The sequence below is a fragment of the Myzus persicae genome, unplaced genomic scaffold (assembly GCF_001856785.1).
Source record: "Myzus persicae strain clone G006 unplaced genomic scaffold, MPER_G0061.0, whole genome shotgun sequence".
In the NCBI taxonomy this organism is placed as follows: Eukaryota; Metazoa; Arthropoda; class Insecta; order Hemiptera; family Aphididae; genus Myzus; species Myzus persicae.
The window spans coordinates 160,831-184,156 of NW_019102786.1; the positions used below are offsets into that span (position 1 = coordinate 160,831).

Below are 23,326 nucleotides of genomic sequence, written 5' to 3' on the forward strand. Positions count from 1 at the left end.
TGATGAGCATGCTCTGTTAATCGTTCTGTAGAAGATCGTCGGACGAAATTAAAACCGTTTTTATTTTATCGACGAATATTTTTTTAATAAATTCCACCGATACCAATCGACTTATTATTTTAACCATAACAATAGTAATACCGTTGCACACACAATAATATTTCGACCGGAAGTTCATGCCGCAATATCGTCGCAAATGAACAGTCTTTTGACAAAAACGGTTTTTCGGTTAAGTCGATTTAGTCGATAGCCACAGCAATAAGTTACTCTCTCGCGGTGCAGTAACGTGGTTTAAAGTTCATACTTGGGGATTTTGTAGATCACACACGCCCACACATGTGTACACACCCAGATGTATTAAACATCGCAACAGTTGTAACTGCTGCGGTGAAAACGAGACAAAAACGACATCGCCGTTGATCACTGGAGCAATGTAAGACGGCGCGCGTTGGCCGCGGCACACAAGGTGGACAGATCAATATGACACAATAAAACAATAGTACGGATATAATAATGTCACAAGTAAAGTTATTGTTCTCGAAACAATAACTGAGCGTAAGCTCCGAATACGGTTTATTATATACACACATATGTATATATATATATAAATGACACGTCATATTATGTACATAATATACGGTAGGTACATATTTTTATGACACGACGACGTGTCCGTCGTATGTGCATCGGAGCGCCGGCGATTGGACGACTGACGAGAGCTTTAGCAATAAACGATTTCTCCTATACGTGTACACAGCTACAAAAATATATTATTATATACAATATCATATAGTATTATGATATATATATATATATATAAATACACACGGACATGTGAGTGTATATTATGTACATAACGAGTAGTCGAACGCTGCGGGACGTCGTCGAATCACCAGCTTGTTTCTCGATACAATTTAGCTCGGTTCCGGCTATATTATATACCTATATATGTACCCGTATTATATCGCGTCGTATACCTACAAACAGACAATCTCACGTGGAAACGGCGGCGAGAGGACTTTATTCCTTTCGACTCGCGACGATATAATAATGCGATATTATACAGCAGACTGCAGCTCGTGTATTGTTATGCGTCGTATAGCTAGTGGCCCAGGTATGTCGTGTGAAACGGTTTTTGGGGACGAGAAAAGCAACGAAAAAATAAATAAAAATCGTCTGCCGTTGCAATAATAACGACTGCACGCACGCACCGGTGCAACGGCACTGCCGGAAATATCCATCGGATCTCACCTGTTTTTTTACCAGATTTTTTTTACATCTTATCGCGCACTCCCAATACACGGCGCTGCAATACCCGAGAACGACAGCATAATACGATACTCGCGCACACGGGATGTGTACTTCATTTCAATATATTAAAGATATTATTACTATGCGTCGATACATGATGCGATATTTTGTGTGTGTGTGTGTGTGTGTGTGTGTGTGTGTGTGTGTGTGTGTTTCATATATTTCCGAAACGAAATAATATACGAACTATATACGCTCGGCAAAGCGGTGTTCACTATTTCTACGAATAAAACATATCGTAATAAATTGCGTATAAAGAATACATTACATTATGCTACGGTATCACACGTTTTATTAGATTACCGGGTATGCGTTTCGTAACGGTGGATTACTGTTGTATCAAAATATTTTTCAATTCGATTGTGTTATTGTAAAATAAAACCGGTACGTACCTATCCGTACCTACGCCGGTCCATAAAAATATATTTTCCGACTGTGTCAGACTTATGTCATCTTTACTGTAGGTATGCTGGCATACAAATACGTACCGCATAAACGTTATCATATTATGTATGTGCTTTGGAGTCGGAGTTACCGGTGTAGGTAATACGATATACAATACGGTATTTTTTTATCTCTCGATTTGAGAATAATTCTAAAATAATAAACTAATAGTCTAAATGTGATATTACGTCATAGCCGTTTGGAATCTAAATAAACGATGTAATAGTCACAGAAATAATCAAGTTTTAACATGAAAAGTCCACGTTTTTGGGACGGAGCAAATGTACACACGAACACGTCATTGTGTATTTATTTAACCAATTAACATAATGGAAATGACACGAATTCCTCGCGATACGACGCGTCGACATGATGATTCGATATTGAAACGATGTCATGTCGCCCGGTAAACAATTAGTGAAAATCAATGAAAAACCCAATTTGATTTTCACTCCACGTACATCGGGAATTTAATAAGTAATTTAAGAAAATCAAAGTTTAGCAGGCGAAACATGTACGCGCGTCTTGTATCGGAGGGGAAAAAAAATTCTGTTGTTTAACCGCGTTATCTGTTTTATTTTTTTATTATTTAAAGAATATCTCGGAGAATACGTAAAAGCGTTTGTTGTAATAATAATATTAATATAACAATTAATACCCATGGCCGACGGCCACGACGACGAAACGCATATTTCATTATCTTAATTTAAAGATAAACACTTTTGGAACCAAACAGATGTCCTACAACGGTTTCGGGTTGTATTGTCGTCGCGAATGAACAAAAGCGCAACCTTTCTGTCGGTTCACGGTTTATTATGGAAGTCCAAATGAAAGCCGTTCAGGCGATCACGCCTATATATACACGACGAAAACGGATATCCGGCGGTACACCAGATCTTCCGGTGTCCCGATTTTTTTCCCCGATAGTCATTTTTTCCCCTCCGCCCCTCGAAAAACATCCCGAGACAAAACTCCATTAAAACTTTACGCCTTTGATGCAGCTGCCGAAAAGTTTTTATTTTTATATATATATATTTATTTTTTTCGGACTATTTTAACCTTCGGCTTCTACGCCGTATTAATGTTTTGTAGCGTATAATACGGCCCGGTGTGCCCGCGGGTAATCCGGAGTGGGTTATTACGTGTTTTTATGTATTTTTTTCCGCCGCGAGACGAGCGATGTCTTATTCCGAAATCGAAGCCATTATAAGGTTGTGTGGGTAAAAAAAAAAAAAAACGAAAAAAAGAAGCTCGTTTCTATCGCTCATATCACTCTTGGTCGGTTACATTTTCCATGACACATAAATCGACGAGTGAAAAAGATAAAACAGTAAGAAATGACGTTTTTTTGCCTCCCGCGGTATCTCCGAACGCCATCCATCATAACGCGGATTTCGGATTTTTTTAAGTCAGCTGTACCTATGATGATGATGGCGATGATGATAATAATAATAATACGCGGTATAATATTATGTACCTACGAGTGACGTATAACCATCAGTCGATTCGGGGGTGATTGTTATGATATATATATATAAACGAGTACTTACCTACCTATATATGATATTATGCTTACGCGACTTTGTGGCGCCATCGACCGCGACGGTGACGGGGAGAACCGTAACTCGATTTGGACGGTGTCGTCGTCGTCGGATTGAAAGCCCGCAACCCGTGAGAATCCCATTAAAAGTTACTATTTAGATTTAATAATAATAATAATAATAATAATAATAATATATACTTGCAGCCGTCGTATTATTATAATTGTATATACTATATGGCAGTTGCGGTTTTTCACAGTCGCGGCATATAATGTGCTGAGAAATGGATGTTGACTTTGTGTATCCGCAGACGTGCGGGAAAATTGTAAGAGAGAGGTCTGCTGCGACGAGGTTTTATACACAATTACTGTATAATATGCGCCTCTCGCGATGCAGGCGGCTCCCTGGATACAGGGTCTCCCAAAATGTCCTGTGCCAAAAACCGGTGTAGAAATGGCGCTAGGACCGACTTGATCATCGTTATTTTTGTCACACGGACATCGGAAAACCCTGTGTTAACAGGTAATTCACCGAGAATGCTCACCCCTGTTTGATCCTTTGGTACCCGTAATACATTCATTCGAATTATGATTTTCGGAATTTTTACAAAACCTACTCAAGGTCAAGATTTTTAAACACTAAGATTATTAATTTACCGCTTAAGGAATGTGGGTTATGGAGATATCGGTACACATATTTCTTTGAAATTAACAACACCTCTTTTCTTGTTAGTTGTTAGACAGATGCTAGAAGAACTATTTTCTTTAATTTATTATATATTTTAGTAACTTGAATACGTCTTGTTCGAACTTTGTTTTAGATATATCGAAATTTCCAAAAATTCATCTGCTTGATATTTTACAGTAAAACTGATTGGTTTCGCATTTGAAAAAAAGCATAGTATATAATATCACCACAGGACCATCCTTATAATGGTATAACAAATTTAGATACCCAAAGGAATAAATAGTGTTAAAGTAAACTTAAAAAATTTAAAAAAAAAACAGAACTTGAATAAATTCATTGCTAAGAGAAAAATTGGTTGAATAACCCTTTAAGGGGTTAAGCCTTTAAGCACCAACCTACATTTATATAATTATTATTTTAATATGAAAACAAAAATGGATTATTTCCATTAGCGTAATATAGGTACTTTGGGTTATGCTATATTTAGTATGTGTCATATTACGCCTTTGCCTAAGCGTAATATATTATTTTATTTTGTATGCGGTGACTGGTAGTTATGTTATAACACGGTTATCTCCATTGAAATGGTAAGTACCTATAAAAGTCATTGCCGTACGCGTATATTATAGAATATTACCCTCATTGCGCCTACACTGATAATAGGCACGGTCGCCGGATCGTGTGTTTTTTCGTCCCACAGCGATCTCGACGTTTTGACCGATTATAATTTGCACGAGTTCATGATAATAATATTATTGTTATCGATATCGTTTTCGGGGCGACTTTAATTCGATATGCGGGGTACTGCGGCTACATCAAGCCCACGATTCACACGACAATTGAATTATTTGAATTTCTTTCGAAACAGTTTAAAAGTATTTAATTTAATAATATATTTACCAACTTGATACACGAGCTGAGATTAGATGTTATAAACATTGTTATGATCTTATATATTGCATTTTCCATTCAGACGGCAGTTGTATTGTTACGTGAGTTACATAGTTTAAATAATATAATATCCATATGTCACGGAGCAATGAATTTGGATTCAATTGAACAAAGAAAGCACGTCGGACATATTATTTTCAATAGGGTTGTTTTTTTTTGTTATCAATAAGGACGTTGTTGACAAAAAAATCAGGGTCGTTTGATTTCGAACAGAAAAAAATAACAGGAATTTTGCGGAGAAATGGGTTTGTTGAGCCGAAATTCCCCTCCTGTTATAATATACGCCATACTGAACATAGATGATAGACCGTGTGCATAAACAGGGATGAAAAGTAGAAAGTTGAAAGTTGACGTCTTATATTTTTATCAGGGAATGTTTTTTATATAGGTACCATATATGTACCAAATTCATAGAATTCAAGAATTTCGTGCAAAATTATTTTATGGTTCAATAAAATATATTTATGATGTATTATTAACTTGCACTATTTTACTGTGAAAAGTATTGAGTATTGACTCGACTTGAAATTTTCTTTTTGAAATTTTTTAGAATGGAATACCAAAACTTTTTCCTATAATTATTTTATTAATCACTATTATTTAATTTAGCTTTTGATTTTCAAATGACTATTTTACTTTTAAGCTCATAGTTAACAAATAATATGAAGACGAAAATAAGACGTTAAAGCTGGTAGCATTTCATTGCTTAATATTAAGTTTTTCTAAATTTTCAAAAAAAAAGATAAAAATAACTCTACTATAAGTATAAGTGTTAAAAGAATCACTCCATAATGTTGTGTAATTTTTATTTCGGATGGTTTCTGTTTCGTATTTTTTTTTATTAAAAATACTGTAACACCACCGTAAAGCGTCTGCAATTAATAAATGTGTAATAAGTTTAATAGCGTGTATATAATTGTGTACACTGCACTTAAGGTTCCAATTATGTTAATGCGTTGATTTTTGTATTATTAATACTATGATCAAATATTTTTATAGTCCATATTAAGTGCACCTGTGCTGTTATAATGTTATTATGTAGAACGGAAAAGCATTATAATTTACAAATAATTAAAACGTCGCGTAAATAATAACGACTTAATTATTAGGCGCGATACAATATTATACATATTGTTATTATTATACACCGTAAATGTGTGTTGGTACTTATCTCCGAATCACCTGATATCATTCCGATTAATTAGGTACCTGAGTTTATTTTCAAACGTTTAATGAAAATAAGAAACCGAGCCTATCATCCGATGGTACCTACCCAATGAAAGGATAAAAAATACAACCAAAGTATCATATTTTAAATGACTTCAGCGTCGTACCTGTATCGATTCTCCGATTGGTCGTATCATGTGCACGTATAATATGGGTAGGTATATTATATAAACGATACCGCCATATCGGTATTACTTTTCACTTTTGTTTTACTTTACTCTTCGTGGAATAATAACAATAAAATAATGTGCTTTACACGGAGTTTCGACAAACGTAATAATACGATATTATTATACTTTACGTGTGTTATACACGTGCGCGGCAGTCGTTGTTTTTACCGCTGAGAAATATTATTGCGAACTGTATGCAAATAATACATATTGTTGCACGGGCACATTATTTCACTGTAGGTAAAGTTGTCCGGACACGAGTACGAGTTAAATATAATTTCTAGTAGACATCGTATAGTGACGGAAAATTTGAGAAATTCAATATTCGAGAAATTTCCAAGAAGAATTTCCGGAAATTTTAGACATTTAAAAAATACATCATATTTTTAATGGTGCTTACTTTTTTTTCCATTAATTGTGCAACAATTAGAAATATTCATTGCATTTTGAAATATATTTCATGACATTGAAAATATACTGTACACATTTTATTAATTTAAATATTTTGTTTTTGAACATACGTATTTACAGCACAATAATAATATTTAATATTTGCACGGTATTAGAGCATTTGTAGTATTTCTATTTGATCACAACAAAATTAATGCTAATAAAAACAAGTCATATAATTTTTTTTAGTCTTTTTCAAAAATTTCCAATTTAGAAGTTTCGAAAATAAAAATTTTTAAATGGAAATATCCTACTTACATCACTACGGGTAGATATTGTGGTTACTCTATCGCCATTGAAGGTTCAATTATTTAAAGTGACTATGAGTTAGGTGTAAAAGTTACAAAGTCACAAACAAACAAACAACTACGCATATTTTTTTAAAGTCGGTAAGTAGGTATTATAGTGCTGAAAAAAAAATATTTCGTCGGCATACAAAAACCTCAAAGACTTAACTCATTTAAGACTCACATTTATACGTACGAGTAAACATACAGCAATTGAAAGTGTGCTCAAACAAACCAGCAACAGTAACGTTGTATTTTAGTTTTTCTGCGCTTTACATAAAATTGTCTCGAGAGGTCTTATAATTTCCGTTTTAAGTCTTTAAAATTTTAACAAACGGCATATTGTGATTTATTTTCTTCACTATTAATTAGATCATTTTAAGAGTTATACCTATACGCAGTGTAACGGTTTAATCGTTATAAAATGATACAATTCAAATCGTCTCGAGTTAGGTATGCAATTATTAAAGTTACTCAATTGCAAATGATTACGTAATGGACTAATCGTTATAACTCATAATGGTCGCATTAATATGTAATTCAGTCACGCCACTTTGATGTGCATAGGTTGTTGAATGTAAACCTAACATTATTGTTATATTTACAACATTTAGGCCCGACCACATTACTATATTATAATAATAATATAATACAGATTCATAAACGTTCTTTGATAATTTATAATAATAAAGAATTTATACAATTCGGCGGCACTTGGACCGACCTTCGTGGCTGTACGCAAATTGCGGGTTATTCGTGTTTAATATTTTGCGAGTAACACATAATATCCTCGTTATTATCATAATAATAAAACATTATTAGTTTAGTATTCCGTATGATGATTCTCGCGTTCCTCTATCATATTACTGCGTGCTGCACCTACCAATTATTATTATTATTGTCATTATTACTATTAATATTATTACTATTACTGTTATTACTATTGTTATTGTTATTAATACTATATTGCAAACTGTGTCCAACCCAATCGAAACATTCGATTGGCTAGTGCACGTATATTATACATAATATATTTACTTATATATATATATATACTCGGCGTACTGGCAATAAATCGAAGCTTCGCGATACGACTTTGATCCGTTTCGTACATGCATCATAATAATAATATATGGTTTTTGATGTAACTGCACATACACACGCAAAACGGTTTCGTCAACCCGTCGCAGACAATGTGTGTTATATTATTATCGATGTATTGTAATAATGCGATGTCACCGCACAGTAATACGGCGGTTGTACGATGTCATAAATATCGTAATATGTAAACTGGCCGATTGGTATTTCGTGTTGTAGATAAACGGCGGAGATTTCATGATAAATACGATTCTTGTGACACGTAATCCCCAGACATTTCGGTAGGTACACGAAATTCAGCAGATCACTGGCCCGACCGATATATAAACGAAATCTGTTTTGCTGTTAAGAACCATTCCTGTGGCGAACAGTATCGGTCATCTGACGCGGAGGGAGGGGGGGCCTTTAAGGATTGTGCGAGGGGCGAGACGAATAAAATGTATATGTTTTTTTAATATAAGGCATATTTCGATGTGAACAACGTTATTTTCGATCGCACTATCATAAAGGACCATCAAAAATAAATACAAAGACATATTCGATGCACTGGACGATTCGCCAAGCATGCTCACCCCGTTTTTCTTTTTCAACTACCTATGCAGTTATTAAAAATATTATGGTTTTTGAAATTCTTAAATGTTCTCAAAGATCATTTGACTGACTCATAATTATTTGTAAATATGACCTTTATATAATTCTGAACATGTTCGCGTGGAGGCCCAAATAATAATAATATACAACAGTATTAAGTGAAACTGTTAGCGCTCATCTAGTAGGAAAATATACTAATTTGTGACGTTCTTCGAGAGGATTAAAAAATATCGAAATTTAGTGTGTACGTTATTACAGGAGACAGTTCTCTGTTAATTAAATGAAAAAAACCGTAAAGTGTTTTGTGCATAGAAATATGAAAGGTCGATCAGGTTGGTTTCTAAAATGTAATGTCGGAACTGATATATTAATTATTCGACTGAGAAGATAACTGTCGTATATCGCGCCATGTAGGGGTTTGTAAATAAATATGACGTCAAAGCATAAACGTCTTGAATATGGACAGTTGATACAGTATAATATGACAATATTTGACGACCACACCACTCCGTCAGAACACATAACCGTAGGTGTATAATAATATGGTCTGACATCGGTGATAAGTGATGTCCACACGAATACAATTTAATCGTAAGTCAGTCAAATACTCCACCAACTACTTACAGAGTAAAATGGACGATCCAAAAGGGGTGACAAGGGGCTCTTATATGGAAAGTGCGACTTCGGCCCGATAAAGCTCTTCTCGCGGGGTGCAGGTGCGATGGAGGTGTGTCGTCGTATTCTTTTCGATCGAAACCGTTCTATGTATAGTGCTGCGGATGCAGTTTACGGATGCCGCTGCAGTTAAAGTGCAATGTCTGGCCGGCGTGTGTGCATAAGTATATATATATATATATATATATATATATATATAATATGCGTAGACTGATTATATTATGTAGTACCTACGGACATCGTCGGTGCTGCTGCTTCTGGCCGGGTCGGAAACGTTTCGCTAGAAACGTACGGCAAATTGAAAACTGCATAATATATATACATATTATTATACATTTTATTGCACAAGACGTGATGTGACCTGAAACGATTACGGTCGGCTGCCACCCACACACCCACACATACACGTATAATACAGGTACCCACCTATTATGACTATTATAAGCGGAATGTGCGGCACTTATACCGGCTGCTATAGCTACACGAATACTGCACGTTACCCATACGCGACTCTATTTTATAATATTACATATATATTATATTATTTTAATAATAGCTATAAATAAAATGTATATTATAATGTGTGTGCTACCCGGGGTACGCAATAGAGGCGTGGGAGGAATTTATTTATTTATTATTTTTTTTAGTCGATTTTAAAACTACGACGAGCGTGTTATCGCGCCGTAAAGTAATGCGCCGAGCCGGCTGCAGGTGGTGTAGAGTCGTACGTTTACGTATAATACAGGTGCCTTACACACATTTTATTGCCGTTGTCGTTGTTATTACGATTTTTCGTTTAAAATTAATCAAAATCTGATCGATGAACGAGTTTATAATAACGGCGGTATAATATCGATATATCTTTGTACGCGCGGTCTCGAGCAGAACAAATTATCTCCATCAGTACACAGCTAGTACAATATTTTATGTATATTTGTTTTCGTAAATTCAAAGTAATGGCTTCAAAATCGAGGGTTATTAGTCTACTGCAGTTGTAACACAAAGATAGGTTAAGTTAAACAAGATTGAAGTACTTGCAGTTGCTTACAATTTTTCGCTGAACCGAACGGCGTGGAGACGTTTGTAGATTTCTCCGATGTCTTCTTCGTCGAGGTCTCCTATTGAAGAGAAGTCAGGTCGATGAAGATTTTCCGAGCTTTGGAATATTTTGGACATCTAGTAACGGCGAGGGGTTTACCTTGCATGAGTCGCATGCTGATTTCGATTCTTTGGAGATGAGGAAGGAGTGGGTGAATATTATACTAATATTACGACTGTTCGATAAAGGCCCAGTATGTTACTTCAATGTGAATATTAAAAAATGTTTATTCACTCTATTATATTATTTAAATCAAGATGCATGCATTGTGCTGTGAATATAATATTATGCGAACCATAATAATTATCTAAACGGTTTTATTTTCGTGCACACGTACGAGGAATATACGTATAGATTATAAACCATTCTCTACATTTTTTGGAAAATTAATTTACCATATTACTATTATTATTATTCAAACCTTATACATAATAATATTTCGAATACATTTTGAGGAGGTAAAATTAATAATAACGCAGCGCTCTCCGAATTTAAGGTGGTCGGAACCACCCTCGACGTTCAGCTTATTATAATTTATAGGTCATGAATGGACTAAACAACATTTCGGGACTTTCGGTTATCTGGTTTTAATTTTGAATATAAAACTCGACACTCTATATTCTAGGTCGTTGGAGAAATTGAATTTTAAAATATACCTTCTATAGTGTCAATATTAACAGAAATTAATTTCAACAATAAAGTACAACGTTCGGCAAGGAAATTGGGGGACAGTAAATATTGCCAATCTAAGCCCAACGATAATATTATAACGAGCACCAATATGATTATCGGCGTCTCTATTCTACTCTTCTTCAAAATGGTTTTTTTAATTTTGCATGTACAAGGCGATTGAGGTAAAAATTAATTTTAAATTAGTTGATAATATTAAACAAACCATGAGATACGTTATTTTAAAATTTTTAAAAAAATAGGGTATACGAGTATAATGCACAACGTAGTTTACTGTTTCCTTTTTTTCATTCAATTCAGTCTAAGTTGATTATACATGCTGCGTTCAGTGTGCTTACATTTCATTTTCATTTTTTATAGTTTGGTTTTCTCAAATTTTGTACAAGAGATGAAATTGTTATCGAACTATAGATACAACTCCATCGAGGAATTTTATTTTCATGCCAAGTTTTTAATATTTGTGAATTTTATAGTTTCATTGTTTTAAATATCGTATTTGGACTGTTGTCACGTATTCTGAAGTTATAATGTCAGTGAACGTCTCCACATGTAATTTTAATAAAAAAATAAAATGATTTTTAGTTATTACAACACATAGGTATACCTATTGGCTATTTTAGGTTCATTCAAAACAATAAAAAAACTAAGATGTCAAAGTAAAAAAATAAATACCTAATACTATTTACCTGATTTTAATTGAATCACTATTTTTTTTTAAATACACCGTCATAATATAATAATATTCTATTTTATGCAATCACAAGAAAATATAAACAATCTACAATGTATATTTATTCACCATATTATTGTTATTAACAATGTTATGCCTCATGAGAGATACTTGAGTATGCTTTTTAAAATAACGATTTGTACTATTTGCAGGTAATCGATGGTTGTACGCCCGATGATTGAAAAATGTAAAAGTGTGTTTAATAATATTAAGTGCGCTGCGCTGGATCCCGATGTTTAAATTTAAAAACAAAAATGTTTGAAATTTCTTATGGAATTTGTATTTGTTTCTTATTCAGTATGCTAATGCTAGAATTCTGCGATCAAATTGTTGATTATCGAACGCGCACGACAGTGTCGTATAAAGGTACTGCAAGAGTCGTATATATTTTGACCTTTTTTTCATTAAAAACTTATCTTAAATTTATGAGTTTCGTCGAATATATATTATATAAACAATGACGTTCTCGAGAAAACGGCGTGTTGTACGTGCGCAGTTCGACTGGCACTATGATAATAATATATCTCATTAAATTAAATAATATTCAGTGTTTCGAGTTACTATTGTTTCGTTCTTTTTCGATACAATTTACGAATTAAACGAAAAAAACGCATCGCTTAGTGTCTATAATAGATACATACCTACAATGATGCCATGAACGAATTTTCATATACTTTTTTAATTTACTTGAGATTAAGAAAAAAGCACAGGTGCTTTCTTCTGCATCGCCGCTCAGTCGTCGGCCCCTGCCAAAACTTGGGGAATTATTCGTTATCGCCAAAACATTTATTTTTGTTTCCACCAAATCTAGTTCTTTCTAGATTAGACTTTAGTAACCATGAATAATAATTACCTTGGGGACGACTATAATGAGGCTGTTATCGTTGATTTCCAAAAATTGTTTCGATTTTTTTTTTTAATTTATTGATTTCGTCTAGTGAATCTTATTTGTCTAACCTTAATAATGTTGTTATTACCTTATACACATGTTGTATGCATGTTTACTTTGTTATTGTAGTTCATTAATTATTGTTTTGAATAGGTAGATATTTTTACTTTTTCATTTTTTGATATTCAATTTGTAAATGAAGTTTGTTTGTATACATTACTTTGAAATTACATTTAAAAAAAAAAAAATTATTAATATTGGGATGTCTTATTTTGTAGCACCGTTCGTTGAAACGTCCATGCCGTGATTCATAATTAATGATTTGTTGTTATGCATAAACTATCAGTGTAGATATTGGACCTCACTGTTGACTGCTGTTGGAAACATTTTATCCTCGGTAACATACATTTCAGAATAATATCATGAGACAATAACTATGATTAAAACCGGAATAATAAATTATGAATAGTAGTAGTCCTCAAATCACATCTCAAAAGATAATAATGATTTTGGAAGAAAACCGATCCGGCGGAAAGAAAAACCGAATGTTTTTTTAATTTTGGTGGAAACGACACTGGCCCAAAACTTGAGTACCTATGCCGGCACTGTCCTTCCCCGGTAACACCGACGATGGTGATTTATGGTCGAATCGATTTCGCCATTGTTTGTGGGCAGTCAGAGTATGATATGGGAGAGACTCGACGGCTACGGTACGCTTGATACATATACGTGTATTTGAGACTCGTTTATCCTCCCGCGGGTCTCCGTCAAAATGACGTTAAAATTCGACCGAGACAATGGAAATTGTGTTTATACATGCGCAGATAAATGTGGGCGCGACACTGTGAATGTAAGGAATTTCTGGAAAAATTTCAATCACATACCGGTCTTCTCTAGACGCGTCATGTACGCATAGGTAATACGTCATATAATGTTCTATATTTATCATATTGTTATAGCAACCGGCCATAAATTGTTTTGATTTGTTATATAACTACTCACGATTTGAAGTCATATTTTGCCACGGCGGTACTGCTACAGTATCCATAATTTAATATTTTATTATAACCTAATATTGCAAATTTCGTCGTGTTGCCTATATTTGATTTACTATTGTAGAGGTGCAAAACTAGTATGCATATTTTATTACAACGACAATATAATTTTTGAAAAATCTTCTCGATCATCGAAATACCTAGTTCTTTTTGATGCTTTCGAGAACATAATGACGTGTGGTTCGACTGTTTTGCAGCCATCGAAACGAAAAAAAATAAAAGCTGAGAATATTTCTATTTCAAATTATTAAACTCATTTTTTAGTTTTCAAAGATGCCGGAGCGTGACGTGTTTTAAGGAGTAATATTTAGTCATTTCATATAGCAATCGCATTTGAGCTTTGTTACTGTGTGAGAAGTAAATTAATGTTAGTGTGTGTAATTCGTAAAATTCGTTATCGAGTACCAGCGGCTCACCGACCTCATATAAATTTCCACATGTGCAGGCACATGTCAATGGTACAGATTTTATCAAATAAACGCCACGATATTCAAATGACAAAATAACAAAAAGCTAGATAAAATTGAAGGAATTGGATTCGATAGATTTTAATTTTGAAAATGGATAATAATTAGTCAACGTGTTAGTTAAGAAATGGCTGAGAAGGTTTTATATTTATTTAAATTATTGTCTATAAAATATCCACAATTTAAAAAATAATAACTTTAGAATTTTATATATTTAAGTAAGCCATTCGTATTTGTAATAACGATACATTTCCAAGGCCATGCTTTAGTAGATTTGTTGAAGATTTTTAATTAGTCTTAAAAATTAAAAACCGTCAGACCTAAGCCCCACAGTTTTGTCTAGCTTTGGTATTTCTGGGTGATTATTTGTATCTGCTCTACCCCCTTAAATGTAATTTTTGTTTTTTTTTTAAATTTCAAGTCTATCGAAAATGATTCATAGATAAATATTGGTTTGGAATTAAACCTCGCTGTAGCATAAATATGTATGAAAGGCAAATTAAAGAAAAAAAATAAACGCAATTCTAATTTGCGTTAAAACTTTTTATGAATTCGTCTAGGACAAGAAACAATTTGAAGCAGCCTGCAATAACGACAGGAAAATAAATCGTAGTTAAACCGTATATCATGTTTTCCAATTGACCAATAAAAAGTCACATCCTTGTAATGCATTAAATCTTCATACAAATTGGCATATTTTCTAGGGTAAAAAAATGTCAAATATTATGAATTATAATGCTATTTTTCACATTAAGTGCACATAGGAACCCCGTACTTCAATTGTTATGCTGCTTTTTTTTTCTCTGTTCTTACGATGTTTTTAATATCATTATATGCCATTTTTACAACGGCAATAAATTAAAGTGTGAACAACACATGTGGGCTTAACCAAACATAAAATAACGTAGGATTTGGCTTAGTCCTGGTAAATGTACACAAAGTGGCATCTAATCGGCCTCGGCGGCGGCGGGTCGTGTGTGTGTGTGTGAGTGTGTGCCATCAACTGTATAATATTTTGTATAAAACACAATACCTACTCTCGTTTGGTATCCTTCATAAATTCTGCAAATTATTACACGTTTCCGAGTCTAAGCTAATTTCTGTTATATATTATTATTATTCACTCGCATAATATTATAATACATATATTAATTTGTCAACAACGATAATAATTCTTTTGCGTGGCCGTAAAACTTTACCTGGGACAGGCACTATATGTATATATTATTATTATTACTCGAACAACGCACGTAGAATAATATTTTGTGGAAAATGTTTGAATACTTTTTAGAATAAAAGTGTCCTTCCGTTTAAGCGTTGGCATATTAAACCAGTTATTGGTTCTTGCCGAAGCTCGCTGGAAAGCGTATTTGGTTTCACGATAACAATATGATTATGCTCATAGAGGTTTTTCGCAGATGATTCACCGTCGGGCCGTGCTTCAAAATTTCTGAGAGAAAATAGAGCTAGTAAGTTGATACATGAGGAGGTTGTATTTCGATTTTCCTGGTAGTTTTTTTTATGAAGCGTAAAGTGAAAATACCGACAGCTATACGGTCGAAAATTTTCGGAAATACATCAGCGAGCATTGAGATTATCGAGCTTTGTTCACAATCGCTTTTCGAATACGACGAAATGCAATATTGCAAGTACTACACACCACTAAACAGTGCGCAGGGGGTGATGATGTGAGATGAGTTTCAACACAGTGGTCTCCGTATCCTGTGTGGTTTTTTATTTGAAATTATGAAACGAATAAGAATTTTTTTATTCAATGGCACTTTAAACTTGTAGAGCTCAATATTAATTTGAATAATGCAATACAAATGTTTGTAACAGAAAAGTGCCATTTACATGATTTAATTTAATTTTACACTGAAAAATATTTAAATGCTTAGTGTATAAAAATATAATTAAATAATATTATTACACTTCACCGTCTTCAATTGATTACAGTGAAATAACCTTATGGATAATTTCAATATATATCATAATTGGTTATAAATTGTATTCAATAAATTTAAAAAAAAATAACAATATGAACATAAAAATATTGCACAACTATTATTATACATTTTCTTTCATTGAACAATCTAAACATTATTAATTATCATAATTTATAATTGTGTTACAATTATATTCTGTTACCATAATTTATCAATAGTAGTTTCAGTTTAGATATCACCCAGACCTTTAAACATTTTTATATTTAAAATCTGGCTCCATATAAATTTGATTCCAAGCATATTTTTCTATAGTTTTACATTTATGTAATTATTTTTGAACTTATGTAAACTAAAAAACATCGTTATATTGATTTAAATGAACATAGATTAATGGCATAAAAGAAACATGCTTCGAAACTATGTATCTGGTAGTTTTTATTTTAAACCGTAGGTACACGAGTTTAATTTTCATATAAAAAAATGTGTACAATTTATTTTTATTTTATTAAATTATTTATTACATCTATTTAACAAATATTAAGGTATTTACTGTTTACTACATTTGAAATTGTTCAGAAGTTATAAATTATAATTAAGATTAATAATAGTTTTAGAGTTCCAGATGTAGGTGTCTGATACCCATTTAGCGTTCGAAATTTGAAACCCAAAACTCAAAAACAAATTGTATAAACTGTTATGGACGCACCACTTAGCGATTCCACACAAATAAAATAAAACGAGTTTAAATTACTTTGGCTCAAAATAATATTCTTTATTTAATTGTAATGACGTTTAATTATAATTAAAAATACTCTGAAAAATGGTCTGTAATGGTCTGTTGTAACACCAACACTGACTACTACGTGTGCGAGCCCCGCATACGAGCTGGTCGCCCGTTCAAAAAGGGTTTATTCAGCAGATTCCTTAGACCAGTCGTCTCGCCTGTATCACACACGTATCAGTTTACAATATTATTACATTTATACTACAAGAACTATAGAATAATATAACTAATAGTATTCAGTTGTTCTTAACAAAACCTAATTTTTATTATTTTTTTTTCTTTTAAAAAAATGATATGATGCTGTATGAAAATTTACTTAGAAATTTTTAATATGATAATAGTTATAATTATTATGTAAAATAGACTATGGATATTATAATTATAAAAATTATAACAACAATAATACTAATAATGGACTAACTGGTTGTGTGATCTTTATTATTACTCTAAACTTTTTACTTTTCATATACAAGCCGTATAATACAAAGTGATCCATTTAACTGAGAATGCATATTTTCATAGTTAATTTTTGTGGATTTTAAACTATATTTTTTTTCTGACACTACATTTTCATTTTTAGCTGTTGTTTAAATACCGAATATTGAACAAATGGCTTAAAAATGTAGATCTGGGTAATTGTGGTCCACTTTTCCACTCATTTACGATTCCAACATGTCACAAGTTAAATGGATTACTTCATACACTTATACATATAATATTATATTATTCATTATCATAGATATGTATATATATTTTTGTACTGTTAATGCAGCTTGAATAATATAGTACATTGAATGTTACAACACAATTAAAAATTAACACATTTATAAAAACTTTGGATACATTATTCTACTGGCTTAAGTTAAGTATATTATAAATTATTAAAATTAATATTAACTTTTTAAGACCTAATAATTTATTATACTTTAAAATACGGTTCCGCGCAAACAGTGTCATTTCGTTCTATTGTTGTCGACATTTTTGAATTCATAAAAATACTAATAATTTTGTATTTGTAGGTCAATTGTTATGTAATAGTTTTTAAAATGTAATAGTTGCAAATTTGTTTTTATTATATAACAAGATATCTAGTCAAATAATATTTATAATTATAATTAAAGTATCGGTATCTTTTGTTTTGAACTTTTTATTTCGCTTAAAAAGGAAAATAAAAACCAAAAATATCAATATTTTACTAACTTCTTTAACAAAATGTAATATAAAATACGACCCGTAAACGTTTCGATACATAACACTTATACTTTATTATTATTATTAAAAATATGATAATGTAATTTTCTTTTATTAATTTTCTTTTTATATTTTACTTATGTATGTAACTATGAGCAAGATCAAGGTTTGCGTGTCCACTAAACAAAATCACTTCAATATTATAATATCATATTTAATATTTCAGCAAAAAGGTCTTCATGTAAAGGTTATATTATATTGACCATGGTCTAACCGTACTGCATAAATAGTTTAATAGTGACCACTTTGTATTATAATGCTTATGGTACATCGGAAGTTTAATATTTTGAAAGATGCTAATAATAAACAAAAACTTATACTCGAATGATTATAGTACATTATGTATGAACGGACATAATATTAATTTGTATTTCGTTTAACATTTTCATAAGTGATTAATGAGAAAAAGGAACACGCATTAGTACCTACATTCCAATTATTTAAGCTTTAAAAAAGGTTAGTTGAGTTTGATCCGAAAATAACCTCAATAAAGTTAACACAACTGACTATAAATGTCTAACAAATTTTCAGAGTCGAATCAAGCTCGACATTTTTTTAAAAAGGGTGAACATTTGATGACATGAGGTTGTGCTGTTGGCGTATAGTTGCCGGCACAAAAGTGTTTAAAGCTCTAACCCGCAAAAATAAAGTCCAACAAAGTCTGGGGACTGGGAGTAATCCAACAATGTCCAACAAGTTTGTTGGATGTATTTCATATGTGTCTGTCATAGTTGTACTGTTAACTTATGAGGACCAGAAAAAAATGTGATTCAATATGTGTATATAGTATATACCTACCTATAGGTAGGTAATTGTGACAGTGATAAAATAAAAATATCGATTTTTTCAACTTATGTAAGATAAAAGTCAAAACTGTAAAATGCCATCAGCTTTTAAAATACGTACGGTACCTATGTTCCTCATTCGAAACGACGTATTGGTAAGTAGATAAACGACGTCACACATAATCTGAAATCCGATTTTCTGTATTTTTGGCTTAGGTGAACGTCTGTAAAGGGATTCTAGTAAAAATAAACTTTATTTCTTTTACTGTAAATAATTAAATTGTACTTCGTAATGGATATTATATGTGTAGAACTAAAATAAATAATAATGGCAGTAACTAAAATGGCTGACAAACTGTTCAGAATTTGAGTGATTATAATACAACAAAAACAAAAATTTCTGATTCCGATAAAAAAAAATATGTACTTTTACTTATTTTGCGTTTTTCTTTTTTTTTCACACACACACACTTGACGATAATAATATACGGATTAAAAGATATCGCGGTATTGTCACATAACATTTTTTTTAGGGTAATTCTATAATTTATAGAAATGAATAAAAGCAAAATATCCCAAGTAGTTGGAATATTTTAAATAATATGCCCATAAATTGTGTTAGGTATATCGTATAATATGCAAAACTAAGTATCCACAACAACCATTTACACAAATTACTATAATATTGCCATTGCATCGAGTGTACATGTATCAAAACGAATTTTAAGAATACGATAATATAATTTATTGGAATTTAAAAAAGAAATCGCGGCAACAGCGTACCTACGCAGAAAAACAACAATACTATCAAAATAAAAGTCAATAGATATTCCAGAAACCGTGTCAACAAGTTCGAATAGTATAAACGTTTTTTTGAAAAACAAGAACGACACGTGATTTTAGATTATTTTAGATTCGTTCACTGCAGCGTACAGAACGGATATGGATTAATAACATTTGGAGGGTTTAAAAAAAACAAAAAAATAGAATTATAAGCCCTGTTTTTTCTTTCTTTTGTTTGTCAATAGTGTATGAATAAAAACATTTATGTCCTCCGTGAAGTCGCCGAGGATTTATTTATATTGTAATCGATTTAATTTATTTATGAATGCCCACGCACGTTTCACACCCTCTTTGGTCCGAGAAATCCAATTTAAATTTACTGTCTGTCTGCAGGTCCGTAAACACATTAGGTGGCTACAAAAGTTGACGTGAGATCTTGAATATTAATACTATAAAGTACTCAGCGCTTCTGCAGGGAACCTTATTGATTTCGTGTCAGCTCTCAATATTTATTTTTAAATGTTTTTTAATGTTCGAAATTTCGCCCAATGGTAAGACGATACAATAAGTGCAGCAGCGGTAAAGTGTTTATTGTTTAAAATAATATAACATTAAAATATATCAATCCACGAAAATCATCAAGTTTGTGTTTCGACTAAGTATAACGTTAGACGACGCGATATCTTAAAAGTTTTTAAATATTAAAATATCCTGTCCTGTTAAGCTAATAATCACGAGACTAAACACCCCAAGATGGGCTGTAAAATGGTTTTACAAAATGGTAGATGGTTGAGCGTGGTTCGTAAGTGATGGTTTATGAAATGAGCCTATTAAGCTCGACAATAATAATTACTGTACAAAGTTATTTTACACTGTCGTAACAATAACGCTGCAGCGGCAATAGAGTTTGATATTATACACTCAGAGTTCGTAAAAATATGTACCATTTTAAGGGTCGTATAACTATTATTATAATATAATACTAGCCGGCGACCGGGGGGGGGGGGTCTTAACGGCGATACGCATAATACATTATTATTATTATAATTATGTGTAGGTCACCGTCATCAGACGTATTATGCTTAAATATTTTTCGTGACCGCCGCGCTAACTGCAGTGTTTAACACTCCGATTATCATCGTGAAATTATCATGATTTGTATTCTAATACCACGCTCGTGCAGTGTTGTATTTAATAGAAACATATTTTATGACATTATATTATTATGTCACTCGTGGATACACTGCGACAATAATAATACCATGTTTTCTCGCGTTGTTCGTTTGAGTGTTAAAATAGTAAAACGACAATATTATAATATACAATAATATGATATTACGCGTCTAATAATGTGCGCCGGCAATATAGGCAAATTTAGTAGCGTAATGTTATTATTACAGTATTATATTATTATAAATGTGTTCGGCTGAGATATTATTAATATTGGCCGGCGACGACCGCACCGTATTAACAGTCGATTATCCCGAAACCCGATGAATTCCATCGCACGCGCGCGCGCACACACACACACACACACACACACACACACACACACACACACACACGCACGCACACACACACACACGCACGCACGCACACGTATAATATATGTATACGTTTAATGCGAGAATAGCGTTTCGTTGGGTTAGGTCATATTATTATTGTATTATATTATTGTGACAAAATACACAAAACGTACATTATTAACCCCTCGGACCTCGCACGACGCATTGCATGGTATTATAATATTATAATGCGAATAAATAAGGCATTATTGTTTTATATTTCATCGTAATGGCCGTCACAATGTCGTTTCGACCGGACTGTTGCCAGAATGGGACGGCCCGGGAGCTCTAAATATTCTCGCCGTCTAGTTATTATCATTATTGTTATTATTATTATTATTATTATTATTATTATTAGTACCTGCCGACATTATACTATATTATTATACGTCCGATCGGGCCGAGTAGTTATGGGTAACTGCGGTAGGTGTTAGCACAACCCGGGAATCTCGAACACAGAAATATTATCATTTTACGCACTTCCGGCAGGTAACACGATGTTAATAATATTATAGACGGTTCGAGAACTGTAGATTTTCCGGAAAGCGACTCCCGTCGCACGATTGTTCGCGGTTATTATAATTAAGTTTCGAGACTTTCTATGTATTTTAATTTTTAAATAATTAATTTTCCGTGTTTGCTAATTATTTAAACATATATATGCGTGTTATATGTAAAGCAACGTACAACCACTTACTGACGGCTACTTAGGTGATATTATTATACGTACGAAATACGAAAAATATATTAATGAAAATCGTTTTTAATGTTTCGTAAACAGCTTTTAAAAATGCATTTTCAGTTTTCGGTTCGTATAGTTAAAAATATACAAAATCCCTCAATTCAGGGGAACTGTAAATAGTTTATAATTACAAAAAGTTTTAACATTTACGATCGTTCCCAAATATTTGGAACTAATTAATTACACTGTCAAGCTTTTAGAATACTAGGTGGCACTTGAAAGACATTGGAAAAGTTAGAGTAATTTATTAGTTATCATAGCTAAAATTTAATATTACTATAAATACTACGTCGTAAGTTCTTCTGAGTAAGAAGTCTTCGAGCGCTGACGTACCTGATAATTTCTCACAGTTCTTTACGTAAAGTTTTAGTTAAAGTGCAATGCAATACCTTTATAGTCTCTATGCTATATGAACCATAATATATTAATATGGCAAAGAGGGAAATGCGATAAGTCACTGAAACTTGTCGACAAGTTTATAATTGCTTTTAAAATTAAATTGAATGAAGTTTGAATTTCGATAAAATTAAAATAATTTTTTTTTAAAAATGAGATTCAATTTGCGGGCGCTAAATAAAAAAAGGAAAATAATTCCACCGAAAAATAGCAGTCAAGATATTGCATTCAAGACTACAAAATATAAGACATCTCTACTATTCATGTAACATATTATTAATTTAAAATAGTTGTATTAACCTACACTAAAATTTCATAACTGTTCGTACTTTTATTACTTATTTTGAAGAATATTCTTAAACAATTTTAAACGAAAAATGTCAGAAAAATTTAAGTAAATGGATCTTATTAATTTACGAGTCACAAAAAACACATAACTGGATTAAATGTTTAGATTAAATAAACTAATACCTGATGATTATTTGTAATTTTATGTATTTTTGATGTATATTTTTACTTACTAAATTCTACTTCTGATACAGTTGAGTACTTGCAAAAAAAACAAATTAAGTTAAGTGCCACTAATTGTTGGCGCACATTCAACTCATTCATGCCTGAGGACCACATACTTCATCTTTTAATACAATATAATTTTATTGTGCATTTCATTGTTAAAATCGTTTATTAAAAAAAAATTACATTTATTTTCCTG

At 32.3% G+C, this 23,326-nt stretch overlaps 1 protein-coding gene across 2 annotated transcripts in view; it reads left to right on the forward strand.

Moving 5' to 3' along the window:
* The window catches only part of LOC111033116 (carcinoembryonic antigen-related cell adhesion molecule 6-like), an 84,770-nt gene that overhangs the window by 12,396 nt on the left and 49,048 nt on the right, over positions 1-23,326 (forward strand). The gene's annotated exons all lie outside the window — the stretch shown is intronic.